This window comes from Spea bombifrons, chromosome 7 (genome assembly GCF_027358695.1).
Source record: "Spea bombifrons isolate aSpeBom1 chromosome 7, aSpeBom1.2.pri, whole genome shotgun sequence".
Classification (NCBI taxonomy): domain Eukaryota; kingdom Metazoa; phylum Chordata; class Amphibia; order Anura; family Pelobatidae; genus Spea; species Spea bombifrons.
The window spans coordinates 2,479,516-2,492,500 of NC_071093.1; positions in this window are offsets into that span (position 1 = coordinate 2,479,516).

The following is a 12,985-nucleotide window of genomic DNA, read 5'->3' on the forward strand; positions in this document are numbered from 1 at the left end:
CTTGGAACTTCTACTGGTTTGTAGCAAGTGCAGGAGAAGAACAGACTGAAGGAATTGTTACTGTGTGTTCTTTTCATTGTTTGAACAAATTTAATGACCAGGGCTTTAAATAATTAACATGTTGCAAAAACACAGCACGAGGGGAACACTGGAAACTTTTTGTCCTCTTGGATGGAAAAGAACCAGGACTGTATAAGGGGGCCTGGTAAACTCAAGATGATTCCTAGGGTGCATGTGAGGAGTACTTTTGCCTAGGCTTAGAGGTGCAGGGTGGTGGCAGCCCCTCTGCGGCATAATAAAGAGCCAATCACCCATTTGGAGGAACAGGTCACTGATCACTGATCTCCACAACTGGCCCACTAACACCATGTAGGAATGGGCTGAGTCAGCACAGCCTCTATAGTAAATTTCCGCTTGTTGTGATGCTAAATATGATGTCGTACCCCGAGCTCCACGGTAACAACGGCGTCATGGAGGACGTGCTGCCCAGGATAGGCTTATGGAACGTTCTGAAGGTAAGTCCACCATTTCTGTGAGGTCCAAACTTTTTCAGATTTCAATATCAACGTTGAATCTAAAATCTCGAATCATTGAATCTTTAAATATTCCAAAAAATAAATTTAAAAAATGGTGTTTTGATGGTTTTTTTTGTGAACAAACTCATGAAAACTCTGGGATCTTTTTTTCTACATCTCCAAAAAGAAAAGAAAAATAAAGTACGTGTTTTTTTATTTTAAACTTTTTGAGTGATTTCGAAAACATCTGGGGAATCTGAAGCTTTCTCGGAGAATGACAGTGATTTCTATAGAGTTAGAAAGATTTACGCTTTCGGAAAGTATGGAGGAGAAGGAGACGTAATAGCGAGTGACAGGAAAATGAGATATTGAAGCGGCCATTGGACGGGCTTTTGGAAAATGTCTTGGAGGTGAATAAAGAAGAGCTATGTTAGGTGAAGAAGGTATTTATAAATCTCTTGTGATTACAGTAAGGAAGTATAAGTTCTGTTCCTTACGTCTCCTAACAGATTCCATCCCGCCAGATTCGGACTATTATGTTCTTGTGTTGAAACATTAAACAATCTGATATATTCTACAGGAAGTAAAGCTCTTGGTAATTCGCACTTATTTTATTTATTCTTAAATACAATTCTTCTTATGTGTTTTTGGGGTTCCAATGGCATTCTTTTTTCTAATTATTATTATGCGCATCATTTGGATTCATATGAATTGTATCGTAATTTTAGAAACGTTATCAAAAACAAAGAAGGGGCCCCAATGAAACAAACAAAAATAAAGGAGGAAGCTTAGAATGTTTTTTTCATCATTCTCTCTCAATTCCTCCCACTCTCTCTCTCACTTCCTCTCACTCTCTCTCACTTCCTCTCTCACTTCCACACACTCTCTCTCACTTCCTCCCACTCTCTCTCACTTGATCTCAGTCTCTCTCACTTCCTCTCACTTCCTCTCACTCTCTCTCATGTACCCTCACTCTCTATCACTTACTCCCACTCTCTCTCTCACTTCCTCTCACTTTCTTCCTCACTTCCTCTCATTCTCTATCTCTCACTTCCCCCCAGTCTTTCACTTCCTCTCACTCCCTCTCATTCTCTATCATTCACTTCTCCCCACTCTCTCACTTCCTCTCATTCTCTATCTCTCACTTCCCCCCAGTCTTTCACTTCCTCTCACTCCCTCTCATTCTCTATCATTCACCTCTCCCCACTCTCTCACTTCCTCTCATTCCCTATCTCTTACTTCCCCCCACTCTCTCACTTCCTCTCACTCTCTCCCTTTATTTTCGACACCCATTTTCCTGTCTCCCCTGCGCAGGCATGATCTTCTCCTTTTCAGCACTCTTCAGAGTATTTTGCCAAAGGGTTGAGCCTCTGATCATCCGAGTCATTATGGTTGGGTTTTTAGGCTCATTAGACATACCCAATGGATGAAAGCAGTTGTTGTCATATTAAACCACAAAAATATTGTCCGAGACACTTGTCCTTCGTGACACATGGCATTGCTTGCCTCTGAACGGTAAAGGGTTAATCTTCCTTTTTTTAATGCAATATATCTGGATTTTTTTTAATAAATATTTTCCTCTTTATTCTATAAACCGGGCAGATGATAAAATCAATTCCAAAAACAAATAAACGAGAATATCTTTAATTGAAGGGATAAAAAAGTAGCAGCTATCATTCCGGCCGACTGTTGGATGGAATTCCGCAACGCACTTGGAAGAGAGAAGCAACTGGAAGTCGTTGAGGGGTTAAAACTTGGGGAATGTTCTACAATCAGATGCTGGTGGACAGGAATGTTTTACATTTAATTTCCTAATGAGCGGATGTCCCACATTAAAGTAAGTACACTGCTAAGTCTTAATGAAAAAACAGAGAGTTTTGGATTAAGTTCGTGGTTGCATCCGGTCACAAATTGTAGCTGATGAATGTTGTCCATTAGCTGTCTGGAAGTGTCCCAAGATAAATCAGTATCGGGGATTAGATGAGGTTAATTAATGATCTTGTCTTAGATTCGGGAGCCATATGCCTATCCCATGCATGTTTAAATTCCCTCATTGTATTAGCCTCTACCACCTCTGCTGGATAGCCGTTCCACTTATCTACCACCTTCTCAGTAAAGTACAACTTCCCTTTTATTCCATCTAAGCCTCTGACCCTCTAGTATGAGATTATGATCTCTTTTTGTGTCATTTCTCCTCCTTTGAAATAAAGCTCCCTCCTGTACTTTGTTAAATTTTTTTAATTGTTTCACACCCCTCCCCCTCCCCCCATGCTATACATATTGAGTTCCCTTGGTCTTTGCACGAAGTATATCGTAATAAATTTATTCTTCACCATTCGGAAAACACTAAAGCTCATTGCCACATCCGATTTAGAAGAAGAATTACTTAATTTATTTCCGCTAATTTAGTCCAGAAACCCCGTCTCTGGCATATCGATAGACTCGTACCCACCAAACATTCAAAAAGAGCAGAGGATGAAAGAAGGAACATGGGGATTTGAGGCCCAAAGAGGGACTGGCTGAACTAAACAGGGAGACTTGGGAGGTATGCATTGTGCAAATATTTGCTTCCAGATTTTTGGTTTCTATAAACAGATTTCAAATAAAACAACAGAATATCTAAAGTAATTATTATGTTTTTAAAGTAGAAATGTCAGAGGAAAGCAGTGTTGTGTGTGAAGGACTAGTTTCTGATCTTCAGCTGCGTTTATTATATTTAAAGTTTATAAACCAGATTTTTCAGATATTTCTTCATTTACACCATAGAATAAATCAGAAACCCAGCATAGACGGGGTTAATGTTGTAAATGACTATTGTAGCTGATTTTTAATGGAATCTCTTCATAGATGTACAGAGGCCCTTTATCACTCCCATCACTCCTGTGCTCCAACAGCCCTTTATCACTCCCATCACTCCCATCACTCCTGTGCTCCAATAGCCAGTTATCACTCCCATCACTCCTGTGCTCCAATAGCCCTTTATCACTCCCATCACTCCTGTGTTCCAATGGCCCTTTATCACTCCCATCACTCCTGTGTTCCAATGGCCCTTAATTGATCATCAGAAAACCCCTTTGCAATTATGTTACAGCCAGAAATGTCCTTGTTTTCCATGAAAGCAGCTGCGTGACCCCAAACCTTTGAATAGTGCCTTTTAATGAAGTCTACTGAGTCGGCTCCTTAGTGTAAGCCGGCTCATTGTGCATGATCTGCCATCATATTTTACAGCAGGGGGACTGCTGCTCCCCTGGTCCTGCCACCCTAGGGTAGAATATGTCACCTATGGTACTTCCAAATGTCCCTCAAGACAAATCTTAATTTTTCTTATCCTCATTAATTATGAACATGACATAACTCAGTATAATTAGATATTTTTCACCGCGTCTTCTATCTCTCCCGAGGTCTGTGCTGTTCCAAGAGGAGATGAGAAATGGAGGAATCATTCTGAAGGTCAGATAAGGACAACTAAATGCCCGATAAGAGCCTTTTCAGGTAAACGGTTGCCTTGAGGAAATCCAGAGAAATAAATTTGAAACTTCTTGTAAATTTTGGGCTGCTTCAGCCAAAGTCTCTCCAAATCAAACAGACTCTAATCTGCCACAATCTATCACACAACCTTTAATGGTGGAGTCATTGAGTGTATGCTCTTTAAAAGTTCAGCCAAATATTCCTTTGTACCATACCCGATTTCCTTGAATTCCGTGTTTTAAATCATTTTAGCATAAATAACATACAACTACTTATCTATACCGCGGCTAAGTTCAAAAAAAAAAAAATTAGCACAGGAACCTAATTATCATCATCAAATAGAACACTAAAGTTACAATTTTGTGCTACAAGTCATTTATTTAGACAAAGTTGAATTAATACATAATGGAAAATAGTTACCCCTCGGCTGGGTTCAACTGGAACCTGTGCCAAGAATGTGTTTGTGTGCACATGTATACATATAAATATACAACACGTATCTCATATGTTCAAAGATCTTTTAAAAAAAAAGTTGCTAGAGGCTATGCATCTTAATTTAACTTTAAACAGGGAAACTCTTACGCCTTGTAAAAGCAATCAGATGTGAACATAGTTTCTTTGGAACGTTTGATGCTGGCACTGCATGGTTTAATAACGATGCCCTGTATAGTGTGAACTGGATCAACACCGACCAAGAAGAACGATCACCCCACTGCCACGTAAGAAGTTCAATGGTCTTTCAAACTACCCCCCCCCTATTACATACAATTGTTCCTTAGAAATGACCACTGAAACTAGATATTTTTTCATTTTTGGGATTAATAAAGTAATGTATTGTTTTTGCATTTTTGTTACATTATTCGTAGAACTCTTGGTCTCCTTTAAAAGCAGTCGTCCCTTCCTTGCAAACCCCATAGAAATGTGCCAGCAAATGAGACCCATCCGGCCCCCGTCCAGTCGCCCGTTTCTCCTGCTGTAACGACTCAAACCTTAATCAGTCGTTGGTCTCGTCTTAGATTCAGGAGCCGTATGTCTATCCTATGCATGCTTAATACCCTCACTGTATTACCCTCTACCACTTCTGCTGAGAGGCTGTCTCATTTACTGGCATTATATTGATTGCTTTACGGCAGGACTTCATAAAGTCCTTCCACCAAAGAAGTTCATTAGCCACTCCTCACCAGGAGAGTAGAACTCTACTGGAGAGGATTTTAAGAAAAAGAATGGCTGAAACTGTAAAGTTCCAAATAGCCGGCATGGGGCAGGAACGAGGCTTAAATCCAAGACTAGCCCAAGGACCAACTATAGTGTGAGGTCCTATAGCATGTATATGAAAATAAGAAGATTAGGCCAAATTCCCCCAATTTGTACATTTCTATATTAAAGTGAGAATAAACGTTCCCGGTCTTTAATCTTATTTTCATCGTTCTAGTGATTTTTAGGGCTGTATACAAAAAAACCTAAGGTTTTTTTTTTTGGTAGCTCCATTTATGAGTCCAAGACGGCCTTCTCCCAGATGCCATCTTAGAAATAACAAGTTTGGTGCAGAGAAGAACCATTTGGCGCAGCTACGTCCCCAGCGAATCCGCCGATTGGAATCTTCACCGGATTAAGTCTTTGTCACCCTCTATGTTCTTCGCATGCCTTTTTATTACTTCTCGGTATTGCGTTTTTTTCATTGTTAGTGCTTTTTTTTTTTTTTTTAAATCAAGGAATAATGAAAACAATGTGTTTTTCCCAACTAGAGAATCTCGTGTCCCCTACTCATCCTGTAACTTATGTATATTCATTTTTTGACAGGCGCTGAGAATGTTGGCAATTTGTGATGGAAAATATTCTTCCACCGGTTAAATTAAATTAGTTTAGCTCCAGTTTAATATCTGAAAAAACAAACTTCTTGAGGATCACGAAGACCTTGCTTTCTAGCCATGCATGATATTTCTGCCATGTACTAATCGGCGTCTCTATAACTCATGGGGAAATAATGGAACATTTCATTAATATATATATATATTTAAAATCATTGTCTTTTTTCTTTTTCATAATTATGAGAGTTTTGACTTTTTGATTGTAAAATAAAATCTTTTGGGTATTAAAAATTACAAAAATAATTTTAAAAAATTTTAAAAAAATCAACTTTCCCAATTATTCAATTTTTTTATCAACAGCTCTGTTTTAGTAGAATAAGACAGGGCACCTGGTCCCCATTTTTTTCCATCTCGAAGGATTCTCCCACAATGCTAAATTTATACTTTGTTATGTTATACTTTATGCTTTTTGTATTTACTGGCATGCCCACATCTCATATGTCTTTAGGGGCCCCAAATCCTAATATTGCTGGGTTACAGTGTATATATATATATATATATATATATATATATATATATATATATATATATATATATAACCACATATGGCTTGCCTTGCCTAACACAGGGACCCCATATTAAAGACTATAGGCAGTTACCCAATGTTATTCTCAGCATTTTGTTGTTCATGTGAGGATACCTTTGCCCATCGCTACATTAGGTAACGCCTACCATGATTATATTTAGTAGACATGGCGACAGTGAGATGTTTCACAGGTATCGTTGGCAAATCATTATATCTTGAATTATGGAGGAAAGTAGGGTTTGTGCAAGAATTATACAATTCTGCATCTGGGGCACAGGTATATAACAGTACCCCCGACAACAATACCCAATGATTAGCAATCTAATCATTCAGGACCAACCAAGCTCTTCTTTTAGGAGAAGCTCACTAGAGTTGGCCTCAGGGAATTGAAGCTCCAGCTCTCCTGCAGCTCACCTGATTTATTGAATAAACCGAAAAGATACCGACAGCTCTCTCTCTCTCTCTCTCTCTCTGCTGCACCATTTCTGTTGTACTTTGGACAGCTGCCTCTCATAGCCAGATTCTTTTGGTATTTAAAAAAAAAAAGAGGTTAAAAAGTTTGGGTACAAAATTAAATGCTGCACAAAGCACGATGAAAAGAGACAGAGTTCAAAGGTTTTGACCACTTCTAGAAACTTGCAAACATCTTTAGAGTAACGTTATCTTTTGGATGAGTAAAGAGAAACAGAGATTGGGAGCCAGGGGAATCGACCAAAAGTCAGCAATTTGGCTTCGGCTTGAAATTGACTGTGGTTTGACACCGTGCCTGCGCGTCCTGCTGTGTAAAATACCCCATCTGTCTACTAATAGTCATTACCTAGAAATGACAAGTCATATTTTTCAAATAAAGCTGCATCTCATTAGGTTCCAGAATCAATAATTATTTAGCCTTGGCAGTTAAGTGCTGGGGTAAGGTCTATAAAAACTGGAGGAGAAGCATTTAAAGGGATAGGATTAATACTTATTCTCTGATCTAGTAGATCACTTACTCCAGAATTATGAAAACTCTCCTAGTTACAAAGTATCCAGAAGCCAACATAAATGTCATGGTCAAGAAAATGAGAATAAAAACAAAAAAGTCCTGTTTCTCATCCACACGTCAAAAAAGTGCAACTGTTTCTTTAAGAGCCATCAGCTTAGATGGAGGACCAACTTCTGTACCACCCTTAAAATACTAATCAATGCTACCTGTTCCTTGGTGCTTCTGGTTCCTGAAGGGTGTTAATAAATTCTCCCTCTTAGCGTATATTAGAGATCATGGCGGCATCATCTTTAGCGCTTACATCTCCAAATACACACCTATCCCGATCACTGGACCATCTTCACCTGTCTTCTGGTCTAGTCTAGAATGGGAGTGTTGGGGCTTCCGTCTGTAGTATAAACTTCAACAGTTAGATGTCGAGATAGACCAGGATTTGGTGATCTGCGGCCCTGCGGCTTGGTCTTGGGCCGTGTGCGTGTTTCTTGACCAAGTTATACATTTTACCTAAGAAACAAGAAGAAGTCAGATGGAGAAGGTCCATCGAGACATCTGGTCAATGTGCAAAATATTGACTTACCTTAAAAACCTTTTTAATGAACATATGAAAGTTCAACTCAGCCTGACTATGATCTTTGTTCAAACACGGCTCTTCATCTTTACTTTTATAGGTCTTACCCAAAGTCTTCAACCACTTCCCCTGGTGGCTTCCTTTTTGTCCAACATGGTGGATTAATTTATTGTTGTATAGTAAATTTAAATATAATATTAATAATATTAATACAAAATATGGCGCCCTTAATTAAAGAACTGCGACTCCATAGCGCATTTGGAACGACAAATCGAGCCATAGCCAAAGAAACATGTAGTCCATTGACACGGAGAAGGTTGGAAGCCAGCCAGAGGAAGGTGGTTGTACGCTGGTCCTCGGCTGTGTTTTGGAAGTTCTGAGCATTCTTTCTCGCTAGGGCACCGTTGCCATGGAAGGCTCGATCTACAAGTACGTTCCGACTTAATTACAGCCAGTTGCTAATAACTATGACAGGAATGTTTGTAAATGTATTTCATGGCTAGAGCTGGCTGGTGTCGAAGGGTGGCGAAGAGAAAAACGAGGAACCAACGAGGCGTCATCGCCAAGGCATGTTTCCTGCCTAACATTGAATTATTGTTATGGAAAGCAAAGCGTGTCCCTCACACTCGGGCGATGGAGAAATAAATGAAAGGGCTTCACGAAATCGGGTTCACTGACCTCTGGAATCTTTAGTCTTCTTGCTGAACAAAGTTTCTAATGAGGTTTAATGTCCTCATGTGAACTCGGAGGATAGGAGTCACAATCCCCAGGGGACTGCTTATTATCACTGGTCCTTTCAATAATAACCCATTGTTGGAACCTAGTTATTAGCAGTAAATCTGCCGTAGCCTGGAACAGCTTTTCAAGTCTATGGCGTAGCTATGCGGCAGGGGGGCCCTGTCTCTTAAAAATGATAAATATCTTAGATCTCAACGAGGGTATCAACAAGGGAGCAAGGGAAAGAGAAATCTGTTCCATCAAACCCCCGGAGGCTGGCTTAACATGCGATGTTTAAAATGCAAAGTTCTCTCGTTGTTAATCGCGGAACCCAAACAAGCTCAGCAGCTTTGAACATTATAATGAGTGTTTGGCACAGGGGCACAGACGTGGCTATGCCCCGATGTCCATGACGAGGCTTTTAGAACCACTTCCCGTTCGCCGGCTCTCACGGTGAGATTGAGAGGGGACGTAGGTGTGAAAGGGTTAATGGTAAAACCAGCCCGCAGACTCCCTCGCCGCTCTCCCTACAGGGCCTACAGCGACTACCCCAAACCTGTTCACCCCACGACCCCCCAAACTTTATTCACTACCATCAACAAGTTCAATTTAAGGTTTTGATAACTTAAGAAGTAGCCCCTGAACAACTCAAACGCTATAAAAACCCAATTCAGTCAAAAAAACATCCAAATATATAAAAAAAATGGTAACATGTTAACTGAGAAAAGTTATGAGTTCAAAATTAGAGCAGAAATTGATGAATTTATGTTTAATTTGAGGATGATAGTCACAGCGCTTGTACAAAAAATTAATGCAGTAAAAGAGAACATGCAAAAAATAGATACAAAATCTGAAAATAAACAGGGATAAAACACAGAAACGCCACAAAAGTGAAATAATCTGTGAGAATCTCCAGATGTTACAAGCCCCTTGTCAAACAATGTTCAATAAAGCAAATTTTAATTTTTAATGTCAGGTTCTCATTCTTATAGGAATCTTCTTCCTTTGTCTCTGGGAGACGCCCATTTGGTGTCACATGGTAAGGGAGTGTGTGGCCCGGGCACTAAACCGTCCTGATATTTTAATACATCACACTCCGATGTTATGGTATCTTGTACGCTAATAAAACTATTACCAACATGCAGGTCCCAAACACCCCCTGTCAGCTAGTAACCCATTGTTATTTCCTAAGCCCAGTTTAACCCCTACCTGCCATGTTTCATATCATTCTGGAGGACACACAGAACATCTCCACGTTTTGGTTCTGCTATGGAAATGTAACTATATTTCTAAACTCATTGCTCTGAAGGTGCCGAGTCCCCCGGTGTGACCCCAGTGCTCGGCTCCCTGTAAGAGTTTACTTCACCCAAGAGAGGACATTTGGCATGCCATGCTTGGGACATCGTGATACTTTATGGTGGGGTCTGGCCAGATTTCCAGGTAGAACTATTTTTTTTCTTCTTCATGCATGATACACTGGGCATTCTGCTTCAGAGTTCCATTTGGTGCATTTTGTTGCCAGGGTTTGCTTGGTTGGAAAGAAAGTGACCTATAGAGAACGTCCCATGACATCATCATCCTGCTGATAAGAAAAGGAGCATGGTGGATCAGCATAAATAGTTTTTCGTCTGATTCTAGGGGTTGCGAGAATAAGGTCTCCCTGAATAGAAGAGCTTGACGTGAGAACTCGAAGCTCTGAATAACGGGAAGCAGAGAACTAATTGTCCACGACAGGTAATGCAACAAGCCGAAAGCAGCGTCAGAGATGTCCTGGAGAGGTGATTAAGATGATGTCATAAGAGAAGACAATAGAATTGGCCAAGTTGCAACGAATGTGACGTATGTTACCGAGCCCTTTGTGTCCAAGCCACAGTTGTCCACACACTAGACTTGGGCATTCAGATCCGTACGAATTGAAAAATGCTTTCTCGGGGGCGTTAAGCAAATAAAGTCAGCAAAACTTTAACTTTGATGTTTGCCGCAAAGATGTAATCACCTGAAAATCTTTGCCTTTTCAACTCATATGGCAACAACCCATTAATGCCTACGTTTGTGTCCTGTAACAATTAAGTCTTCCAGAAACAAATCCATCAGCTACGAAACATTTTATTTGATTAAACAATCATTTCTTGGTGAGGATCTGGGACAGTTGTACAAATAAAATTAAATAGAATTAAATGATAATATTTAATAATAAATAATAATAATAATAATAATAATAATAGCTGCACAATTATTGGGTTGGTCCAAAAAAATTGGAAATAATATCCTCTTTAGGTAACTGGTTTAATTTTATGAAATTAGTTAATGAAAGGTCTACTCATAAAATCATCATCCCCCTAATGTCCAATTTCTTTCCTGACTATTAGATTTATCTTGAAGGTCCGTTATTCCCAAGCAACCTCAATAACTCCATGACCTCGTCCGTCACCGCTTGATTAAGGCGGACATAGACAACCTTATGCGTTCCGGTTGTTTTGCATTACAGTTTCCCTACGGCTCATCCTGCCTTTGCTTTGCGCAACAGCTGGAGTGCTGAACGGCAGCCATCGTTAGTATAAGGGACCGATTGTGGATTTCCTAAAGTACTCCGTAGAAGTCAATGGAAATAATGCGTCTCGGAGTGTAGTCAGATCTGTTTGGGAGTCCAGAGAAGCGAGTTCCACGTTGACTGCCAACGCGTGAATTCCATTATGTTTTAGATTTCCAGGAAAAGGGAATAGTGATAGATTTTTCTCGGAGTTGTTGATCTGAAATGTGGTCAGCCTTGTTGACTAATGGACAACCCTCCCTGCTCCAGTTGGAACCGAGATAGAAAGCATTACATTTTCCAAAATATTCAGCGCTGGTGATTACTCGCAACTTCCAGGGATGGCTTGCAACCAAACTCAGCAAAAGACAGAGAATACCCCCAAAGGGCCAAAAAAGAATCGAACCCTTAACCCTTTAAAGGGTTTATTTAGACTGTACCCATAATGTTTGGAATCAGTGTGATTGTTTTGGTGATATTTAGTGTGGCAAAAAGGATCAAAACGAGTAACTATGTGATCAGCTTCCTGTTCGGAAGTTCTTTCATGTCGTTCCAGCACTGCCTGAACCAATCAAAGACAATCAGCAACTTAACAGTTGGGGAGTAAGTTAAGTATGTTCATGGGGAGAAATAATTAAGTAAATATGGCTGCCCCTATGGTATACACATGGTATATGGTATAAACATGCTACATGTCATGTCTTGTCTACCCATTGCACAGCGCTTCGGAATTTGATGATATAAAATAAAAAATAATAAAAAATAATAATTTAGTATACAAGATGCATTCTTCATGTTGGAGAAAGGTCAGCATGGACCACGTTGGTTAGTGTTTGAATGATCCTTAAATAAGGGTTGACCAGGTCCTCCTAGAGCAAGGGTGTCCAACCTGCGGCCCTCCAGCTGCTGCAGGACTACATCTCCCATTCTCCTCTGCCAGCCATTGAGCTGAAAGAGCATTATGGGAGATGTAGTCCTGAAGCAGCTGGAGGGCCGCAGGTTGGACACCCTTGTCCTAGAGGCTGGTGAAGGCTCATGAGTCCCATCCTTATTTAATCTCTACTATGAAGAAAGTTTCTCTGTTCAGGTTGAGTAGGTATTTTCTTGCTCAGGTTCAAAATGTCGTGACCTTAGCTAACCCGATTTGACTTCTGGCCACTACGATGGTTTTTCATGCTGGTTCGGTTATAAGATACATGTCTGGAAATTACAGTATAAGTCTTGAAATCCCACCAAGTCACACAAATAGGGAGAAACTTCATGTTTTAGAATCTGAACTGGAGAATGGAATGCAAACGGTTGCGCATGTTTATGGGAAGGAAAGTGAAAAGGATGGAAAAGGCTTAAAAAATAACGTTGAACATCCAGAACCACTTCATACTCTTCCAAATACATGTCGCTCCGGGGCCGGTCTGAAAAGGAATTAAAACATCTGAAAAATGTGCCTTCTAAACCCAGCGCTGTTTGCAGTTCGTCTGCCGATGTCTCCAGGTGGACGCGCTGGCAATCGGGCCCCACCTGGGCATTTATTAAGCTGTGGGTCCCGTTTACCCAACCTTCCCAAAAAAATCCCTAAATTAGAAAAGAACAGGGATGGGATTGTTCGCGATTGACAGGTGGGTTAGTAAGACGGCGCGATGTACACAGAAAGTGGTTTACTCAAGATGTAGCAGATTGACTGTAAGTGGCTGAGGGCCGGGATCAAACCCAACGTTATTTATTCAAGATCAACACGTTGACCACAATACCGAACCTTCCACTCATTCTGCGCATAGCTTCGGCATAGAGCATTTCTGTCCTGGCCAGATGCC